This window comes from Pygocentrus nattereri, chromosome 23, assembly GCF_015220715.1.
Source record: "Pygocentrus nattereri isolate fPygNat1 chromosome 23, fPygNat1.pri, whole genome shotgun sequence".
Classification (NCBI taxonomy): Eukaryota; Metazoa; Chordata; class Actinopteri; order Characiformes; family Serrasalmidae; genus Pygocentrus; species Pygocentrus nattereri.
Window position 1 is genome coordinate 27754454 of NC_051233.1, and position 22998 is coordinate 27777451.

Here is a 22998-nt window from a genome sequence, read left to right on the forward strand (position 1 = left end):
CGGTTTCAGTTATTTTAGTATGATGCCAAATGGCTGCTTACATGAGAAAGGGAGAGTAAACAGAGCTAAAAAAAGAGAAGCAAAAGAAACAAAGACAAACCGCCAAGAAGAAAACGAAGGAAAAAAACACATAGAACAAGCACATGAACATCAAAGACAGGAAGATCATGAAGAAGAAAAAGAAGACGACAAGAAAAAAATCCAAAGGAAGGCAGAAGTTGGTAGAAAAAGGACTATAGATGTTAAAATAAAACGACAGAGGAACTGTGTGTACGTGAACCACAGGAGGAAGAACTGATGAGAATTTCAAGTGACACTGACATTTCTAATATCCATTCTATCGTCCAGTGTGTGTTTGACTATGTGAGTGTGTAGGAAAGAAACCATGAAGCAAGAACCAATGGAGAGAGTCTGAAAGAGAGGAAACTGCTCTGAAGTTAAACGGGTCACTGCACAGGAGACACACTTGTATGGGAGAGGCTGGTGTGAAAATGAGCTGCAGTATCTCAGAACTCAGGCTGAGGGAGTTGAGATCAAACTCACAGTAACGCTGCCATCAGAGATACAGCTCACACTTGTGCAGGTGTGAATAGCAGAGGGACCTACCGGAACTTCCTCCGCCAAACTTCAGACAGCTGCTTTCTAATACAAGCTCAGCTTTTTGTAATCAACAGTCAGACACTAAGTAAAGCCCCGATCCAGAGAACGGGTGGGCAACAGCAACTGTTTCGGGGGCATAACAAACTGCTCAACTTGTACACTGAGGGGATGACCCATATATTTGAACTAGGGCTAATATATATATATATATATATATATATATATATATATTGTATATATATTGCTTATTAATTAACAAGTCGACTAATAACCAAAACACAGGGTCAATATTAATTTATACATTCGAAGTTTAAAACTGACAGAAATACAGATGCTTTGAATTACAGTGTTGCACATTCAGCTTGTTAGCAGCATCTCTCAGTAGCACACAAAGATGATGGAGAAGAGCGTTTGACAACACTGGCCTGGCTATGTTTGCATGCAAAGATTTCTGCCAATCCAATCGAATACATTCAGGTTATAGATTAAGACTGAGGTGTTTATGTGCTGATTCAACAATCTAAACTTGCCTCCATGTGTAGAGTAACAGTGTAGACGTTACTGTGACAACGAGCATCACATGAGTCCAGTCAGAGCGAGATGAGCAGCAGTGAGCAGTGCTTGTTTATAATTGCAGGAAAACACAGCAAAATGTACTTCACACACACACACACACACACACACACACACACACACATATCCATATATATATCTATATATCTTGTGTGTGTGTGTGTGTGTGTGTGTGTGTGTTGGATCATTGCTGTGCATACTTTCCTTGCATTCTGCCACGAAATATATATATATGTGTGTGTGTGTGTGTGTAGCCTAATATTACAGCAGCATATTTACACATATATTGCACGTTGCTCTTCAGTCTGAGTTGAAGAGTTGCACTTGAATCTAAGGCACGACAGCATCACTGGCTACCTTCCCTACAGTTTCACAAGCCACACTTGTGGCCGTCTCCAGAAAGTCTGGTGTTTTTTGTGGGTTAACATTGTCAAGAATCGCCTACTCTGGCAAGAATGGGGTATTTGGCTGACAGGCAAAACAACCAATCACATATACATACCATAGTTTTTGCATGACATTCTGTCAAAAAGGCAAGTGGTCTAAAAACAAAAACCCTGTCAAAAGTTGTGGTCAAACCACTTGGTTAAATAAGGGAATTTCCAGTTGAATTTTTAGTATCCAAACACTGAAACCATTATTTTGTTACAGCATAGAAAATGAGCATCCGCAAAGCAGATTTGTTGCGATGCTCGGGATAATGACAAACTGTGACCAATAATAATTAATGATAACACTGTAAATAATTTGTGTGTGCAGTAGTCCACCACCCTGACATGTTTTTAGAACTGGCCTTATAATTGACAGACATGACTGTTCTGTGTTAGAAAAATGTGTAACATTCATTCACTCCTTCTTCATTTTTATTCCTTCCTATGGATAATATATAATGGCTGAGACTCAGCTGTGCAACAGAAGGGCCATAGTCCCCCCCTCATCCCACACACAAGGGACCAGCAAGAACCTCTTCTGAGATATCAACCACTCTCCCTTCCCTTCCTAATCAATTATCAGCCCCAACAGGGACAGGGTGAGTGAGACACACACACACACACACACACACACAGACTCATGTCTCACCATATAATGGGATCTGAATTGTCTAATGGACTCAAATGGGGAGTCATTCAAACCATTTACACCCTCTTCTTTAGGGTATAGGGTATGTGTGTGTGTGTGTGTGTGTGTGTGTGTGTGTGTGTGTGTGTGTGTGTGTGTGTGTGTGTGTGTTTGACCTCAAGGTCACAGAAAAGTGCAGGACATATCAGCAGCCCTCCTTAATGTCTTCAACAGGGAGGTTATATCTCATGTTTCTCAAGCACACACACACACACACACACACACACACAAATAAAAACATACTGTGACATGTCACTGCATAACAGGCCTTTCAATGTAGCTGTATTTTGTGTTTTTACTGAGGTCCTCATTTAAATTAGCGCATAAACACTTTTAAATAACAGACACAAAGTGCATTTTTATAATCTTTTATATAATCTATAAAATGAAACTGGCATCATATCCACTTCAATCAAATGAATTTTGTTCACTTATCATCAAAATTCTGACACTGAGCCACTCAAATAAAGTCTCTAACGCTGCACCTTCCAAATATGTTGCACAGCGTTCCAACTTTCTTTGGAAATGGGGTTGTAGAACATATGAAGTAAAAAGCTAAACTGAAGGTCTCTTACCAGCCAAAATCCACGTGTAGAGTTGAGAAGTGCAGTATTGAATCCACCATTAATAGCTTGATGTTATCACATGATGGTGACTCTTATATTCCTGCTAGTAGAAATTAGCATTTTCACTGCCGGTGTTCTTTCATAAACAGAGCTTCCATATCAAGTACTTTTGCATAATGACTGGAACATCATACATAAAGATTAGGATACAGCACAGTATATTATATGTTACAGTACACATTACAGTATAGTAGGATGTTCTATGCTGTATTTTATGTTAAGCAGCTTCAAAGCTCTTGGTAAAGGTCTTAGACTCCCATGGCAAGGTTCTCCAGTCCCATCTGAAAATAGCTCCATACAATAGTGATACGAAACGAGCAATATTTACAGTTTATTACTTTCTCTGATTATTTTATTGTAAATATTGCAAATGTATACTGCTATTTAAAAATGACATTCAGAATGTACCTTTGTACGAAGCCCCTGGTGACATCCGGTGTAAACAAAAATAGGATATGTCCATGACTTGTAAGGTGAGGGAATGAGATAACTAAATTGTGGCCACAACTCAGCAAGGTGTGAGTTACAGCCTCAATATCAACATACACACATAAATACATTGACATATACTGTATTACAGACAAACAGACACACACACACACACACACACACACACGCACACACAGCAGTGGCTGGACAGAAGGTGTGTGTGAGCTCACTGAGGTGTCTCTCAAGGTGCCTGAATTTAATTGGCCTACTGGGGGTCCTTGAGTTGCCATGGCAGCCATTGATTGATCATCAGAGTGAAAAGGTAATTAAAGAGAGAAACGAAGCTGCTACAGACCTGATAACACACACACACACCCACCCACCCACACACACACATACATACACACACACACACACACACATATACACACACACACACAAACATAAACACACACACAAACACACACACACACTTACACAAACACATGCGTGAGAAAAAAATACTGAAGAAATCTCTACTATTTTGGGAAGACTTTCCATACATGTTGGAACATTGCTGTGAGTATTTGGTTGCATTCAGCCACAACAGCATTACTGAGATCAGATCAGATGTTGGGCGATTCTTAATTATTATAACTAGGTGTAGCTTGACAATGAGCATCCCATTTAGAGAGGCAGCAATATGCAAATTTCATGATCTCATGCATACAGCCGGTTTGGCTGTCTGGCAGCCAGTCCATCCCAAAATACTTGTCCCCAAAAAGACAACAATTGACGGATAACCAGCACAAGTCATTCTCTGAAAAGACATTAAATAGATAAAAAAATTATATGAACAAATGTCCAAGATGTATTTAACAAGTTGCATCTGATGTCTTTGGCAAACACATGTTTTATTAGAGCATATAATAATAATAATAATAATAATAATAATAAAGAAAACCAAAAATATATAGACTAAAAGGCCACATCTCAAAATTAAGTTTTATAAGTTGATCTAAAGTCAGATTCTGTGCTTCTGTATAAATTGTGGTTCTTCTGACTGAAATGAGTGTGAGAGGGGATTTTCTAATGTGGCTCCCAAACCGTCCACAGCAGACAAAGAGTGTAAATGACGCACTATTTAAGGTGGAATGGAGAAGTAATTCAAAGCTGGTGAAGCTGGTGATTAAGAAGTTTTGTCCAAGACAGAAGAAATAAACCAGCAAAGTTTTTCTACATTCACATAGAATGAATACATTCAATTTTCAGGTTAAACACAATTATACAAGTCATCCCTGACATCAGGTCCATATTTAATAACATGAAACCAAACTGTATACAATTCACAGCACACACTGCTTCACAGCCCTGCATTAAAAGAAAAAAACAAACATATTAATACGCGTTATTGTAATACTCTAAATTACTGAAAGCTTTTATATGGAGATTATAAAACTCTCTGTGCGCTACTAAACGCCTTAAACTACCTGAATTCCCTAATCACAAGGGTAGTCTGGATACTTTTAGACATGCAGGGACACAATATGTGTTTTTGTTCTTTATTAACACATTTCTTTTCTTTCTCTCTTGCCTCTTGCATGTTACCCTTTACCATTCAGACGCTTGGGTGTGTTACAGTATTTTGAACTGTAAATGCATCAGTAAAATCCAGACATAAAGGACGGCAGTGATGCTCCTGCTGTGACCTACATCAACAATACCTGTCTGGAGGCTTATACACACACACACACCCACACACACACACACACACACACACACACACACACACACACACACACATAGATTATCTTTTATCTGTTAACAGCCCTTGATCTGTAGTAAGTCTTTGTTCTTCAGCATAGCTCAGTCTGACTACAGAGAGAGAGAAAGAGAGAGAGAGAGAGAGAGAGAGAGAGAGAGGAGAGAGAGAGAGAGAGAGGGAGAGGAGAGAGAGAGAGAGAGAGAGAGAGAGAGAGAGAGGAGAGAGAGAGAGAGAGAGAGAGAGGGAGAGGAGAGAGAGAGAGAGAGAGAGAGAGAGAGAGAGAGAGAGAGAGAGAGAGATCTGTGGCAGACAAACCAGTGAAAAATGACACGTATATTAGCTGCTGATAACTTTCACCACCACCACTCTAATCAGTCATGAAAATGCATGATTCCAGTGATGCAGCCTTAAGAATAGGAGGAAGCCAGCATTAGTCAATGGCACTAAAACTGCCGCAGCTCCCTTGTGCGCAAGAAGGCATGGCGCCTTGCGTCACCCACTTCACTCCTCCTCCCGTCTCCCAGGGCAACCACAGCAGCCTGTGCAACCAATCCCAGCAGCAGGCTGACTAAACCAAAACTAAACTGCTGTGACCAAAACTAGTCAACAGCCTTGCAAACACCAGAATGACACAAGTTCGCTGTAACCAGGGAGGAACAACCAGTAACGTTTAGTAAAATGGTCAGATTTTCCATCTGGTGTGGATGGGAACCAGATCTCTCTTGTCTGTATAAAGGGGAGGGGGGGGGGGGGATCCCCCTTCTTCTTTAATGGCAGCTCTTGTCTTCATGTGGAAACCCGTCTCACGACTAGTACATTTTAGATGTGGATTAAAGTGACTGGAACACATTAAAGGAAATCCTAAACAAATTAGTGCAGATACATAATAAATAGAGATGCTTCCAGACAAGTAATTAATTAAGCCATTAACAACCAGTCAAGCTCTGCAGCATGTATTCATTCATTACTACGACACGGATAGCAGGAGCTTCAGTTACAAAGACGCTTCCTATCAAAACAACTGTCCAGTGTTTCAATAGGACCAGTGACTGAGGTGCATCCAGGGTTGGAAACAGTGGTTGAAAGTGGACATTCAATGACCGTAATGCATGTGTCACAGTTTGATATATCAAGATGCAACTGGACCACAATGGTTTAATCCTCATATTACTGACGGTCATATTTCCACCATGGCAAATGTATAGAAAACAGCGAGTCAGGTACACAAGCTACTGAAAAAGCCCGGTGAGATTTACTGTTCTTTCATAACTACTGACATCCACAAGCATTAAGTCGGCATTTCATCCACAGCAATTTATCTAGTGTAACGGATACGACTGTACAGAAAGGTAATTCAATAAAAAATGAAATAATCTAAATAATTATCAGCGCAGAGGTTCAAATAATTTATAGAGAATCACAACTTAATGATTAATCGTAGTGTCTGCTCATAAATAATCATAAGGATACACAAACATGTGTATACTAGTCATATGCATAGACATAGACTGTTCAACTGCAGTCAGATCCCACCTTATTCATGTCCATCTTGCTTTGTTCCCCTACTGTCATTAGGGGAGGGGCAGCACCGGTTTAGGGGGCTTAATGAGGCTGAAGCAGAATGAATAAGAGGCTAGTTTAGTCCACCTCACTGTAATACCCGCACCCAACACCATCTGGTGCGAAACCAGGCAGGCAAGAAAGACTGCGAGAGTCAGTCTGACAGGAAAAGAGGGAGAGGTCATGTATTTGAGTGGCAGAAGGAAATGTAACTTCTTTTATTAATGTTGTATAAACTAATACTATCACAACATGACTGGCTCATTTTGAATTCCTCACGTAATTACTGTTGTCTTATTGGGATTTACTTAAGTTATGACTTTGGCTCCTGTTAAAAGCTTCAGAAAATCAAGCCCAAACTCAGAGAGAAGGTACACAGACGGACAGAGACGTCTAGACAGACGGACAGTGCTGCCTGGGACTTTTTATTACCTTTTCTTTTTGTTTTTCTAACTGGACTGGCCTTTTCTCTTCATAGTCATGTTGCTATTGGGACATCAAAGATTTTTACACTTTTTCCAACAGGTTATTACACAGAAACTATTAGTCTGGGTGTGTGACTCCAGAACAAAAACCCCACTGTTTGTGTTTATGGGGATGACGTCAGACACCATGGCTGATTCAATTTACACCAAAGCTGATCACACCTCAGGAGGAGTTTCACGGAAAACAGGCATTCCTATTAGAGTCACTGTTCTAGAATGTTCTGTGACGGTAATCATATTTGAGCTTATTAGAGGCGGCTTCCAAGGTAGCCGTTTACAAGACTCCAATTTGGCATAAGTGGGTATAAGTGTCTACTTTCTGTGAGCTACACTGGCCTCAAAGCTCTAATGCAGATCCTAACATGTTTTGACTGTTTCAACTAAGAGGAAAATTGTGTTTTATTTTACTAAAGAGGCTGCTCGCTGGTCATTAAAGCCCAATAGGGTGGTCATGCCACTGCTGATTTCTAGAATTGATGCTCATACATATTAGCTTCCATGTGGGGCTGAAAGATGAATTGTGTTTATATTGAAATTCACCATTTGAGGAAGCACTATCATAAAACCACAAGAGCTACGTTTTTACTTCCAGCCTGTATTATCAACAACATTGTCTTAAGTGGGAAGATGGAATAATAACAGAGCTTTGTGAACTGTCTGTAGATGAATCAGACCAACCATTAGATCAGCAGATGGCTGGCAATCTGGCTCACTATGTTCAGAATTCAAACCTCAAGCCAGGAAATTATTTGATGTGTTGGCTGAATAGAAATCAGTCCTGAACCTTTATTTTGAAAAATAAATAAATAAATATTTAAGTTGCAGCCACAAATCTGATTACAGACATTGCAATATTTTCCCCAAATCATTCAGCCACCATTCAATGCTTGCCATGCTGGGTTCTATTGATTAGTAATTATGTTAGTATTTAAAGTTTTGCTTTAAAAGGCAAGAATCATTGAATGCAATTATTGCAGTCGTGTACCTCTAGTCACTGTAGTTTGTAGAGGAAAGCAGATTTACAGTATTCTCTTGTTTCTTCTTGGATTTGTTTAAATTCCACAAAGATATGATCAATCCTATCCCTAACCTCACCTAACAATGTTTCCTCTATATATATTTTTGCAGCAGCAGCAGCCAAAGGGGGTTGGAGTGAGTACCTGATACTGCTGCTGAAAAACATCCACTGCCCCCCCAAAAAAGAGTAAATTCCATTATAGTCAGTCATTAGGAGGCTGGAAAACCACAATAAACTAACAAGATACATGTGTGGTATATTTTTAAGAAGCACTGGTGAGCTTAGCAGTAGCATGTGATCTGGTACAGCATTAGAAAGTCATAGTTGTTTGTGACCACGAACTTCATCCAAAACAGTACCTCAAAACTCAAAGGACGGTGCTCAACTATAAAGTGTTTCAGGACCAAAATGTTTTTGGATCTTGACTATTCAAATCAATCACACGATCTAACCAGCGTTTCACTTTGGGCTATATGTTACTTCCCTGAAATGTGTGGGGCTATGCATAAAAACAGGAGTGATTAATAATGGTGTTAATACTGAATTAAAACTTACAATCTATACTTTTTGTCGAGATCTTTTTTACTTCAATTTAAAATTTCAATACAGCAGAAACTGTGTCACTGTCCAAATACTTGTGGATTGCATCGTAGTTTAAACTCAGAAACAGACAAACGAGCCCAGATTACAGACGGCTAAAGTTACCACACTGAAACACAGACATAACAGATATCTGGCTAAGCAAACAGCACCAAGTAGGCCAAGTATGAGTGCAGCAATAGATTAGGAAATAAGGAAAATATGGAAAATAAACCGCACAAAGCTCAAAGCTCCATAGCTAATTTCCAGCTCAGTCACTTTCCCTCCCCCTCTGTCTCCCTCTCTCCACACACAGCCCTATTGGACCATCTCCCCAGATCACCTCCCACACACACAGCGCAGCACCGCGAGGAGTGATTAGATGATCATTTACATGTGCCAATTCAACATGCATAACCAACGAATGCTAATCAAAAAAATGCAAAGCAGATTCTTCAGTAGCAGGGATGGGGAAGTGTCTCCAACGGAAAAAACCCTTTATCAGAAGCCAGCTGTGGAGATAAAGAGAGAGAGAGAGAGAAAGAGAGAGAGAGAGAGAGAGAGAGAGAGAGGTATGGAGAAGTACTTTGACACCTGACACACTCAGTTTAACACAACCAATTAAACACGGCTCCAAACTCCACGAGGCTGCTTTGAAATACATGTACCAAATTTCCACTTCAATAGAGATTATATAAAGTTGTTTTAGTTTATATATGTTATATAACATAGGCAGCAGTTACAATGACGAGCTGCCTTCACATCACAAGAGATGTGTGCTGGTCTTCACCATCCAGACCTGGTCTTGGTGCTCTATAAGGGTGCAAAACAGGGATAAACATATACAGAAATCTGCACTGACCACTCAGACCACCAAGTCAATACATCTTGTGGTCAAATGAAGAATTTAAACAAAAGTAGAAACATGTTTACTGTATATACACTGCATTTAAAAACAATGATTATATCGCTGTGGTCGGGACAAAACCTCACATCTCCATTTTTGTGGTTTTTCAGGCTTTGACGTAATTTGAAAGTATTGCTTGTAAATTTCATGATGAATTTAGGGAGAGGCAAAACTTTTCTAGCACTTACGGTGCAGCTTTAGTGGCCCAGGAAAGTCACAGGCCAATCGCATGCATTGTAATTATCACAAGTGACGCTACTCAGCCAATCAGATCTGAGCGTTACGTTAAGCACTGAGACTTGAGTGAGTGGCACAATCACAGGCGAGAAACAGCAGTCAGAGAAGAAAGTGAGTCACAGGGAAGTTATTTCACATAGTGCGCTCTAAAAAAGAGAAAACTGAGAATAAATGTTGTTGAAATATCACTGAATTGTACTTTATTTGATTTTACATTCAGTTGCTGACTGCATATGATGTTGATAACTACTAGGCTACTTCATTAAACAGTATATGGAACTGAATCATGATGCAAGTTAGACATTATGATGTTCCCGACCTTTGCTTGAGGAAATCTTCTTTGACTGGACCTTACTGAATTTTAGACCTCTGAGTTCCATTAAAAGTAAAGTATGTTTTTTCTTTCTCCTGTAAAGTTACCATTGTGGAGATACAAGGTTTTGTATCAATACCGAGGAAAACTCTGGTGTTGGTTTGAAAAAGAAAATAATGAATACAAACTTTAAACAACACCTACCTCTAGGGTAAAATGCACTGTGCACATTTTTTTGTTTATTTATACAGTAGCTGTCATTCAAAGTGCTTTACAAATAAGAAAATACACAGTCAATTAAAAAAGGAAAATAGAAACTAAAAACATTATTTAAAAGATAAAATCACTGAATTAAAAATCAAATAAGAAATCAAGTGGTCTTACAGAGGAGAAGGGCTAGAAACACTCAGAGAATTTTAAACAGAACTGAAGCTCAAACAGGAGTGTTTTCAGCCTGGGTTTAAAGTGTCCAGTGTTGGGGCTCTTTTAATGCTTTCTGTCAAGTGGTTCCATTTAGGAGCAGCTTAGTAGCCAAACACTGCTTCTCCATGTTTAGTCTTTACCTTCAGTGCCCAAAGAAACCCAAAAATGTGAGCATTTTCTCTGCTAAAAAATGACGATAACCGTTGGATTATGTCAGCTTAAAGTCATTTCAGTGTATTATGGTACTTTTCTTCATAACAAGCCTAGAAATTCACTAGTAGTTTGCTGATGTCTCTGTAGCTGGCTACCTACATTTCCTGTTCCACCTTAAACTGACTCAGGTGTTTGAGATGGAAGGGGGAAATTCGAACAAGAAGCTGGTGACTTCAGCTTCACATCACTGAAGAATCACAGGTAATAAATAATTATCTCATCCCTCCTCTTTGAAGGCATACATGTCCTAAAGGTAACTAAAGCCCAGGAGTGAGGTGGCTGAACTTTGCCGTCCTCTACCATCACTGCAGACTGGCAGGGTCGCCTACAGAGCAGCGCTAGTAGCTGTTAATGAATGTTGTTTTATTGAGGACTGTCCCATTTCATAGGAGAAGATTTCAACCACTACGCCTTGTAATTCAGTTCCAAGGGGCAAGATGACACTCAAACACAAGGGGTAGGGGTACAAATGAGAAAAGGGATTGGACCTTAATCATTTCCAAAGAATTGCAATCAAACTGATTTACAATTCTGAGGCTGTGTAAGAACGAACAGATTCACAGCAATACCGCATCACTCAAAACTGGCAATGACTAAATAGTGGAAAAGAGTGGAAAGAAAGCATCCCTGACATCTGAGATAGATCACTGATGCTATGTGTGGAGTCTGAAAGCACTCCCTTCTTTTCTCACTGCTCAAACACATTCAACAAGACGATGAGACTAAACAATATAAAATCATCACCTCTTGTGAAAGAGCCATGAGGGCCATGAGAAAGGAATGCAAGTTTAGAATTCAGAGCATTCGGCTCCGTTCCTCACTCAAAGAAACACCAACACACTCTGCTCGTCAAACATTCAGAGCCAACTTTCTTGTGACATTTTCAGAGTGATGTTCGATTCTCACTGTTATTTTCTCAGTTAAGTCAGAAAAACATCCACAAATGTTTCATTACCATTAAATGAAGCTGATGGGTTCTCATCAGCTTCAACACTTCAACTCTTTCTTGGTATGAAGAGCAAGTTTGGCCTAAATGATAACTACTGTTACTGGGACAAAGGAGGGTAAAACAGCTGGAAGATCTACGCACTATGGCAATATCACAGTCACTATCACAATAAACTTATTTTGCTTTTATGAGCATATCGTAAATATCGAATATTTTTAAAAACAATGACCAACTGTCCAACCAACTGTATCATTCTAGAGAGTGCTTGAATGACACCGCTCCGGGCAAGTGCTCAGTGCCCCCTAGCGTGTGTGTATTCACTAGTGTGTATGTGGTGTTTCACTTCACGGATGGGTTAAATGCGGAGGTGGAATTTCCCCGTTTGTGGGACTAAAAAAGTATCACTCACTTGATCAATCCTGTTTAACCCTTTAACCCGTACACTGACACACTTTCACCTTTGCATACTTTTGCGTTTTGCACTTTCCTGTAGCTTTTTGGACTTCAAAAAAATGAATTTAATTGTTTTTTTGCAGTTTTTAATGAAAAGAAAAGTTAAACCATGTCAACAAAAGAACATTTTAACACAAAAAACCCTAAACCCTTTTTAGTTTTTAAAGTTATGCCCTTTTTCTGGGCTTTTTTTTAATGAGACATTGCTTATATATGAAAGCAGTTTCTGCCCATAGTCAAAAAGAAGCACTTTGAAATCTCCACACTAGAAAGGTCTTTTTAAAGTCTGTATCATCTGGGCCTCAAACCTGAAACCACTCCTTCTGAATAACATCATTTGGGATCTGGTCAGGATAACAGGCTCCAGCTCCCCCACGACCCAGAAGGATAAACGATTCAGAAAGTGTGTGTGATTTCAGGTTACGTTCCATGCTTTCATCTTTTCTCTCTCTCAAAGTTGCCCAAAAACCCACCATGACTTCCTCTCAATCAGAAACTCTGACTGGCTGCAGCAAACTAACTAAAGCCAATCTGAGTACCCGTTTTCCGGCACTGCGCGTCCCATCTTGCCTTCCAAATCTCCAAATCATGTACTCCGAATGGGTCTGGCTCAAATGCAGATCGCATGACATGGCATGAATAAAGACACAGCATATTAACTGACCTGTAAAGAAGACGACTGAACAAGCATCATGCCAAGTGCATGGAAAGGGTCTGCAGGGTTTCTATAAATTGCGCTGTAGGTTTATTTAGGAAGTAACACTCAGTGACAAACCTGAGCTTCTATTTTAAGACTGTTTCTCTAATTTCAAGTGGGAAAAAAAACACATCTCTCTAGTTCACATTACTGAGGAGCAGTGACGCTTTAAATACAGCACAGTGTTTCAACTCACAGGCAAGAGAGCCGGTTCTAAAGCGTTAACCAGAATTAGTGCAGCACAGATAGTAGCTAACCTTCGCTTAAAACCTAAACCTCGCTTAAATCTTACTCAAAACAAAGCATACAGATCAGGCTCTCTTTCATCCTCTGGGAATCAGATATTTATTACATATCGAATATCATCAAGAGGATGTGAGAGAGTGAGAGAGAGTGAGAGTGAGTGGGGGTTGGGGAGAGGGGGGGGGGGGGGGCAAGACACGGTCCAAAACGGAGGAATGCGTGGGTGTGGGTGAGTTTGTCATCTCTACAATGTTTTATGAGGGTTGTTGTGATTGGTGGTTAGGAGCCTGTTGGAACAAACAGTCAGAATCCAGCCAGATACGCACCAATTACCACAAGATCAGCATGCTTGAGTCTGCCTGTCACTCAGAATCAGGGTCTGTACCACTCTCTATCCAACTACACTCCTCCCTCAAGCTCTGTTACGTTCAGTCTTCAGCCCTCAATGCCTCCATCCCCCTCTCTCTGGCCGTCTCAGTTTGCCAATCCCCCTCACTTTGCACCCCCCCCTCCTTTTTTTTCCACTTCCCTATCCCTTTCTCTCTAAGATGAGGAGATGCATATACAGACCCAATGTATAGTAAATACTGATCTTTGCTGGTTTTTGAGTATATGATATGAAATATATATTAGTGCCCAGGCTGAGTGAATTCAGCATGCGTACATGCTCTGTCAGACAATGAAAAAGAGGGCCTGCTCTAGGATTGAACATTTTCTAAACAAAGCAGCACCTCCCTATGAGGGAATCTTTACCATCACATTCCTAAATTTTACATACAGCGATAGATAACATTAATGTTAACACCAGCTAACATAACCTGACCCGCACTGTATTCAGAATGGTCTATTCTATTAAATCATTCACTATTAACTATAGAGTAAATAGGCCTAACAGAATGGAATATCCACTCAATTGACCTAAAGCTCCTTTCTACTTTTTCTATATAATTATGTCACATTCTAACTCCATTTCCACCATTAAGGTTACAACAGTGAGCAGGAACCTCAGATCTAACCTATTTAGCTATTTCTTTTGCACCCTCTAGCAACTTTGGGGACATTTGTAGGACAAAAACTTGGCTTTGGAAACTTCATCTCTGCATCACACTATTAAAGATAAAGCTCAGATCAACAGAAAGCACACCAAATCCTGCAGAGCTACAGCATTCGGTGGCCTACAACAGACTCCTAACGCGCACACACATACGGTTATCAGGGCGCTGCCATGCTAAACAGAGCTAGCCTAGGGGTGGAGAACAGTATCTGTGTGCAAGCAGTAGCAACACATGGGCTCCAATACAGCCAAGTGCTTCAGGCTCCAACCACTCTGGTGAAGATAGAATGAAGACGTTACTTATCACACCACAAATCAGATCACACATGCACATAGTAGAAAACTAAACCCAACCCAACTGATGGCTGCAGCTACTGCTTTCAGCTACGCAATGTACTTTTGCTCATATTTGAAAAGAACAGTATGTCATACAGTATCAGAAACCATATAAAGTCTATTTGAGATGACTGTACAGCTTGTGAGGTTAATTTGAGGAAAGTGTGTGAAATCTGGCATGTAGTTTGCACAGTGCAAATTGGTGGATATAAGCTTATATAACCACATTAACCTTGTAGCTTCCATGAAAAACTACAGGAGTAAACTTCCGACACAACACGTGTCTTTGTTGATTGATCTCATCATCTGAAAATGGCCTAAATTAGATTTTTGAAAACATTCATCTATGAGGAAAGCCATATGTACAGGCTTAGGACCAAACGCCTTCTGGCACACTCACACACTCACTCAGTCAACTGCTCCCTGACCCCGTTAAACATCTCTTGTGACTTGACTCATGCTAGCCTGTGGCCTAGTTCTCTTTAACCAGCTAGATCAGACCCAACGCACTCCAACTGCAGTAAAAAAGGCCGGTCCAGATTTGAGATGGCAGAGTCAAGCTGGACACAAATTGGAACCAAAACCTCGCCACACTTTCCTTCTCAACAGCCAAAGCAAACTGGACAGAAATCAAAGCCTGACATTTAGCTGGTTAAAGCAGAAGATGCTTCCGATTCAGAACCTTCCATGCCAAACTGAAAAGCTGGGTTGTCTGAAGATGTGTGTTACAGTGTGTTGTACTGATCTCCATGGAGCCCAAGGCCGAACGTAGGCAAAGTTTACACTACATTTGCTGAGTCCTATTTGCCTGCCAGATCACAGCACATACAGACCGAAGTACATACATGCATACACTGTTCCAAATAAAGACTCTGTGCAGGTACATTTCTCATTTTTCAAGGTACAAACAACATAAATGTGCCTTCAAAGGTACATCAGTGGTTTTAAGGTCCAATTATGCATCTAAAAGTCTTTTTTTCTAGGTAAAAAGTACATATTTGTATATTTTCATAACCTAATTTTTAAAAACAGAACAATAAAATAAAGCCTGGAGGCAAGTTGGGGTGTGTGGAGTCAGTACAACATAGAAAATATAATTTTAGCGGACTATGGTTATGTTCCCTGACTAAAGGTGCTGAGATGTACCCCTGAGGGAACCACCCCAGTGACAATAGGGCTACTACCGTTATTTGTAGAAACAATAGAAGGCTCTATTTTTCTATTTTTGATACATTCTTGGCCTAAAGTAAAATAATAATACAGATGTCACCAATGTAACAATTAGTAGAAGTAAAAGTATTTTCACTTGAAAATGCACAGAACAAATTACAAATCCATCAAAATTGTACTTAAGTACATATAACTGATAAACAAACTTACGGATATTTTATACTGACTATTTTCAACATCTGGCATAACTGTAAGTCTGGGTTTGTGCAGAATAAGGCTGGGCGTTCACTACACGACTTTTAAAATTAAAATTAACAGACTTCTAAAATGGAGAGCATCACAAACTTAACATCATTTTGTCACAGAATGTCTTGTCTTTTTGTCGTTCACACTAGACGACAGGGCAAAGGGAGAGTATAACACACATCACGGGTTTCGGGTTTGGGGGTCCAGATGAGCACCAGTTGGATAAGAACTCAAACTCCCAGATCTCCTCAGATCACATGACACAAACAAAGCTAAACATACAGGACTGGGCCTGTTTGTGCTTTTGTGCACAGCGAAAGCGCAAACCGGGGATTAATATGGATTGAAAAACGATGATATTACAGCGAAAGCTGGAGAAATACTTCACTACAAACTGGCAGCTAAGCTGAAATTGTAAAGAGAGTGTTTTGATGTCGGGATCCAACATTATAAACCCGAAATCGGCTCTTATCTGTTTGTGTTTTATACGCCGCTCTGCTGTTCAGGCGGAATACATGCTCAACTCTTCGCCTGTTTCCCTGCTCTTGTAGCTTTCTGATTGGCTGCTGCTTGAATAACTCATTGAGTAAATCTCTGAGCTTCTCACGCTACAGGACTCGTGAACATTTTGAGCCATAAATATCAAACATGTTTGATAATATCGGAGCACCTCTGATCACTTCTGAGTTTGACTGGGGGGCTAAAGATTCACGTGTTTCTCCTCTCACTCTCATTAACAGATCATCCTCACTGTCAGTCACTTCCAATCGAGCTCCCAACCTGGAAAATCGCTTCAGATTGTGAACACAGGAGGCAAATCAGGCTTAAATTCAGGCAAAAAGTCATGTAGTGTAGGCCCAGCCTACAAGGGGACCCAAGTTGCTTGATAACAGTGTAATATTTCCAAATTACACTCAAAACTCGGCCATTTTTACGCTTGGATCTCAAGGGTTAATCCATAAATACACTGTATCATCTGAAAGAGTCCTATTCCTTTTTCTCCCATTTATGATTCTATAGTAGAATTTCGTTGATGTAGAGATTATCCAGATAAAATGTGTAACACTACCGTCGCATGTCTATGATGGACATCATGATCAGCTATTTAACTCTGTCGAATCGACTGTCTCGCCACCAATCCATTCTAAGAATCTGGTCCTTTACCTCCTTCAGAGCATGAACATGGAAAATCAGGGCTTTCTGTATGTCACTCTGTTTTCTCTCACTGTATAACGGTACAAATGTGTGACTTAAACCCTCTTTGTGTTTTGTTGTTCAAAAAGTCGGTTTTTAACACAAAGCTACATTCAAATTTTCAAAGTGATATCACACAATGTGAGTATGTGACCTCTTAGCCTACTGAAGACTAGGCCTCAACATTAAAAGACATCAACTTCACATGATTCGTACCTTATTCCAATTGTAGTTCATCACCCAAGACATGTCTGGTGCCCAACATTTGCGTCTTTAGTTTTGCTTATATCAAAACAATTTGCATTTTCTCTGTAAATTCCACTCCCAAAGCCTCAAACTGTGTAACGAGCCTGAAATAGACTTGCTAATGTAGTTTCTGATTCACTATGAAATACTATTATCTATAAAAATTAACAGAAGCATGTCCAAAATTCAGGCTTCAGCAGCGCTGCTAGCTTTTCAACTTACTTTTGTCCACATCCGCCACTGCAAAAAATAAGACGCAAACCGCAGACACCAAACTTGCTCATTGGCTAAATCTGGGTCGAGGGGAGAGCTGCGTCAATTAAATTGTCCTCCAAATTATTCCTTCAAAATACAGAACAATTTAAGAATAAATGCTTATAACTCAAAGTGAATAAATGTATCAGCAGCCCAGTTCAGATCAACACCGTACTGACAGAAACATATGCTGCTAAAAAACAGGGCTACGTGGGCAAAGAATGAGAGCAGTGGTCAAACAGAGGGAGGGCTTTCTTTGATTTATAGCTTTTTTGTGTCGAAATCTCCAGGAAGTCCCTACAGGACCGCAGCAGCTGAAAGACGAACAGGCAGGGTGAGGGGGGCAGAGAGGGGGGGGGGGGGTGGAGGTGAAAGAAAGAGATCTTAGAATCTCTACAGCAGCTCGCTTTAAAGGCATCTAGTCATTTAAAACAACCAAAACAGAGGAAAGTGAGTCATTTAACACATCAAATGTTATGAGGGTGTGTGATAATAACCATGCGGGCAAAAAAAACACCAAAACATAGTGCTAAAAATAAGGTAAACTGACCCCCTTTCCCTTTCTCTTTAACCGAAACTACAAGATTATCATTGTTGAGGCATGTAAGTAAGAATGTAGGCTGTGTATGAAAAAAGTAGAAGAAGAGAAATAAAAACAAACAAAAAAAAAAAACACTTGCCCCGTGTGAGGCTCGAACTCACGACCTTCAGATTATGAGACTGACGCGCTGCCTACTGCGCCAACGAGGCCTGGCTGCAGCAGCGGTCAACAGCACATCAGTACTCGCTGACTGCTTTCCTCCCTCAAGTGTTTTAGCTCCAGAAGCCACAAAACACTCAAGTGTGTTATTTAAAAGCTTTTCCGTTTGATTTCATTCCATTTTCACACGTTTTGTCCAAAATGCTTTCTTAACTACAAAGCCCACAATGCCGAGCAGTAGGGTTAAAAGGTTACAGCCTACAGATGGGACAAGCAGTCAGTTCAAGCGTAATTACTTCACTCCCTAGAGACCTCTCTCACTGTGTGTGTGGTGTGTGTGTGTGTGTGTGTGTGTGTGTGTGTGTGTGTGTGTGTGTGTGTGTGTTTGTCCATGAAGGTCAAACAGGCCACAGCTGAGGCTAGTCTGCCATGAAATAGTGTGGTAAATCCACAGATAACAGCAAGACAATAGAGGCCCAAACACCTCCACAGCATAAACAGACGTTTTAAACACAGTCACTCTCCCTGAATGTGTTTTACTAACTAACTCTGCTGCTATTCTGTTGGCAGGAATATTGAAAAAGAAACAAGAAGAAAGAAAAATGGCTAAAATTCCTTACGGAATACTTACTTAAAGAAATATTTCCATACTTAAAGTCTGCTTCTTTAAATAAAATATCCTTACAGTGTAAATATTATTTTGCAATTATTCATAGTTGTTGATATTGTTCATTAATCTGGAGGACAGTTTAAATTATTTATTGACTTTATATAGTTTATTTTTTTATATTCTATATATTATCTTTTTTTACCTATAATATATACATATACACTATACATACACACATACATATCTTATATATTTTCTCTTTAGTTTAGTGCTCGGTCTAGGGCTGCTCGATTACGGTAAAAATCCCAATCACGATTATTTTGCTCATAATTGAGATCAATAGATATTAACGTGATTACTAATTGACTTCGGAAACATAATACATTTATTGAAATTTAAACAAAACCTTGTCCTTTAAACAGCTGATTTCCTTGAACTTTAAACGTAAATTTACTGAAAAAATAATAATAAAGTAAAGGGTTCCCTGGATTATTAACATAGGACAAACTAAGAACATCACTGTGGAACGAATGCAGCACAATGATCACTTCATCTCGATTATCTTGTTTGCAAATCGTTAGAAGCCAAATTGTAATAGAAAAAAAATCTTGATATCTTGTCCAAGTGTATGCAAAGTGTATGCTGAAATTAATACACAGCTTCCAGTTGTTCATTTATCTCAAATAGATTTGCTAATGTGGCTTCTGACATTAAGATTAAATGGCCCTTTTTAGTCCCACAGTGGTGAAATATCACCTCAGCAATGTAACCCGTCAGTGCAGTGAAGCACCACATACGCACTAGTGAGCACACACACTAGGGGGCAGTGAGCACACTTGCCCAGAGCGATGGGCAGCCCTATCCACAGCGTCCGGGGAGCAGTTAGGGGTTGGGTGCCTTGCTTAAAGGCACCTCAGTCATGTACTGTCGGCTGAGCGGATCAAAGGAGAAACGGCCAACTAAAATTAATATGAATTATTTGGTACATGATGTTTAGAATTTAAAATAGCACTAAAATCATACACACACCAAAACGTAACACCCTTAAACACCAGGCTAGACTTGTCCTGCTGCTCAAAATATCCAAGCCTGATCACAATTTGTACGTTCAATCAATTTTGCCATCCAAAAAACTGCAGTACTTCCAAACCTTTTTCCTAAACTCTTAACACCAGCGCAGACTTCCTAAGGCCTGGCAGTATCCCTATCCCCCTGATTTAAAAACCCATATCATTCATATCTAAACACACAGCCTCAGCAGAAATGTGCTGTGTTAATACTGTGATGTTGGATCTTCCAATACTGTGTATGTTAAAATAGAAAACCACATCTGCCCCGTGTGAGGCTCGAACTCACGACCTTCAGATTATGAGACTGACGCGCTGCCTACTGCGCCAACGAGGCCTGCAGGCTGCAGCTGCTCAGAGCTTCTGTGGGTGTCTTGATAAATCAAGTGTATTCATGGGTTCAAAGAGACGGAAATGACTCTGTTAAACACAACGCAGGCCATTCTTCAACTGTCACACCACAGATTATCAGTGTGTTTTAACTCACATGTTGCAATCGGTTCACAAAAACTGACCTTGCATTCTGTCCATATCATGCAGCACTACTGTACAGTGATATAGAACAAAAGCTGAAGTATATCACACATCATTTTAGAGCGGCTCTGATTTCAGAAAGCCTATAGGTTATGGAATTGCTTTAAATCTGGTGAGAGACGGAGACAGTGAGAGGACGAGATCAGAGAGAGTCAGACACTTTGGTCTCACACAGTACATCCCCTTGAGAAAAAAATAGACCTGGACGCTTCCTGTCGTGACCATGGCCACTTCCTCATATGACTAATTCCTCTAAATCATGAAGTGGTGTCAGACATTCTGCAGGGAGACTTGTTTAAAGGGTACTGAGAGCTTTAAAGTCAAAATCAGGGATTTTAAAAGACAATACCAAGAATTTCGCAGCAAGAAATTTGGATGCATCTTGGGTTCTAAATTGATGGATTAAGTGACCCTTATTAGTCCCACAACTGGGAAATTCCACCTCTGCATTTAACCCATCCATGCAGTGAAACACCACATACACACTAGTGAGCACACTTGCCCGGAGCGGTGGGCAGCCCAATCCACAGCGTCCAGGGAGCGGTTGGGGGTTAGGTGTCTTGCTCAAGGACACCCCAGTCACATGCTGTTGGCTCTGGGGATCAAACCGGCGACCGTCTGGTTCCCTAACCCCCAGCCCATGACTGCCCACCAACCACGAACACACAAAACAATAGACAAGGAGAACTAAATACTGCTTTCTGTGTACTTACTCTACATTACCTGATTTGGCAGAATTAACATATTTTCAAATTAAAGTGCTCACATTATGCTGGCCATGAATGGCACTTAATCAAATCATAGAAATGTCTGTTGTGTGGCACAATCTAAACAATGTTCTGTTAGCGTTCAGGTTCATAGTATTCATACTGATATAACTATAAACACCAAATTTCAACCTCTTTTTCCTGGAGGTTCCTACTGAGTTAAAGAGCATAAGACATACTCTGTTCAATTATTCAGATAACTAATCTGTAGTTATACAGTCACGAGTGAGGAACTAAAGTGTGGACCAACATACAAACCCATTGAGTTTAAGATGATAAGAAATTCTAAACAACTAAAAGAATAAACCTAAAACGTCAAAGGTCAATACATTTAACCCCAACATCTTTACATTCTACCAGTTTTGCAAAACAAAAATCACACTATGAACAAATGAGGCCCTTTAACACAACAAATCATTTCCCTAACCTATTAACACCACGTCAGACTTAACAATACCTCTATCGTTATCTATCAGTACGGCATTCACTGGAGGGACTGGCACCGCAACATTGCCTCCTGCACAGTATTCATGGAATTCCTTTGTATTTTTGCACTGCTCGTTACTCTTATTGTTTCAGTATATTTTACTCTATTACTTTTCTCTGCTTTCTTTTTATATAGCTGTAAATATATTGTTCAGGCTCCTGTTCATTCTGCTCTTGACTGTGCTTCGTACTGCTGCAGTAGAGGAATTTCCCTCTGGGATTAATGAATGAATGAATGAATGAATCCATCCATCCATCCATCCATCCATCCATCCATCCATCATGTTAAATATGTGTGCTACTGTCACAGAAATCAAGGTTAAAATCTCACATTTCATCATATCTGCACGCTAGTTTCCACCACCTTGACACACATTTTCTATGTGAATCGTAAGTATAATCGCAAGATTTGTTCAGCAGCTTATTTACTCAAATGCACCCAAATACACGGTCATTAGCCCTCATTGCCACTCATGCTTGGTCATCATTTGTTTTTAATACTTAATCACATTGTTGTGCATATATTTACTTAAGCAACTCGGTGCTCTGCACTGGATTCAATACATAATTATCATGTACCATCATGTTATGTGTATAATCTTGATATCGGAGTTTACAATATCAGGTGTGTGGAAAACAATTACAAAAAAGCAGTAAAGCCTTCGGCCCCATGTGAGGCTCGAACTCACGCCCTTCGGGTTACGAGACTGACGTCCTGCCTACTGTGCCAACGAGGCCAGACCCTTAGAGCTTCTGTGGGTGTTCTGATGAATCGAGGGGTTCATAAACAGAAGGGAATTATTTTGATCAGTGTAATGGAGGCCAGTCTTTAATCATGTCACACCATAGATTTATCAGTGTGTTCTGTACTGAAATATTACTATTACTATTAGAAACAACCTGGGCCTGTAACAAAATAGCTTCCATAAGAACGGCCTGAAACACCTTATCAATAAAATTATTCCAACAATTTAATGATTAACTTTGAACACCTCATGGTTTGACATGGAGAGAGAGAGAGAGAGAGAGAGAGAGAGAGACTGTTAAGTGACACATTGATGTCAGCTATGTAAGGTTTTTTTTCACTAATCAGTGATAAGTGTTGGTCAAACAGGGGCCCTGACCCACCACACTAAACACTGGCTGCCAACAGCAAGGAGTAGTA

At 40.0% G+C, this 22998-nt stretch overlaps 1 protein-coding gene and 2 non-coding genes across 7 annotated transcripts in view; all 3 read right to left on the reverse strand.

Annotated features, from left to right (window-relative positions):
- Positions 1-22998, reverse strand: part of lrch2 (leucine-rich repeats and calponin homology (CH) domain containing 2) — a 110331-nt gene that overhangs the window by 83253 nt on the left and 4080 nt on the right. The window contains exon 1 of one of the 5 annotated variants that reach the window (XM_037533240.1): positions 2868-2937. The exons of the other annotated variants lie outside the window; for them this stretch is intronic. The gene's annotated coding sequence lies outside the window, so the exon portion shown is untranslated. Of the gene's footprint in view, positions 1-2867; positions 2938-22998 lie in introns of those variants that run through there. 5 annotated transcript variants of the gene reach the window in all.
- Positions 18347-18419, reverse strand: trnam-cau. The gene has a single exon. It is a non-coding gene; the product is annotated as a tRNA-Met (tRNA).
- On the reverse strand, positions 20311-20383 carry trnam-cau. Its single transcript has one exon. It is a non-coding gene; the product is annotated as a tRNA-Met (tRNA).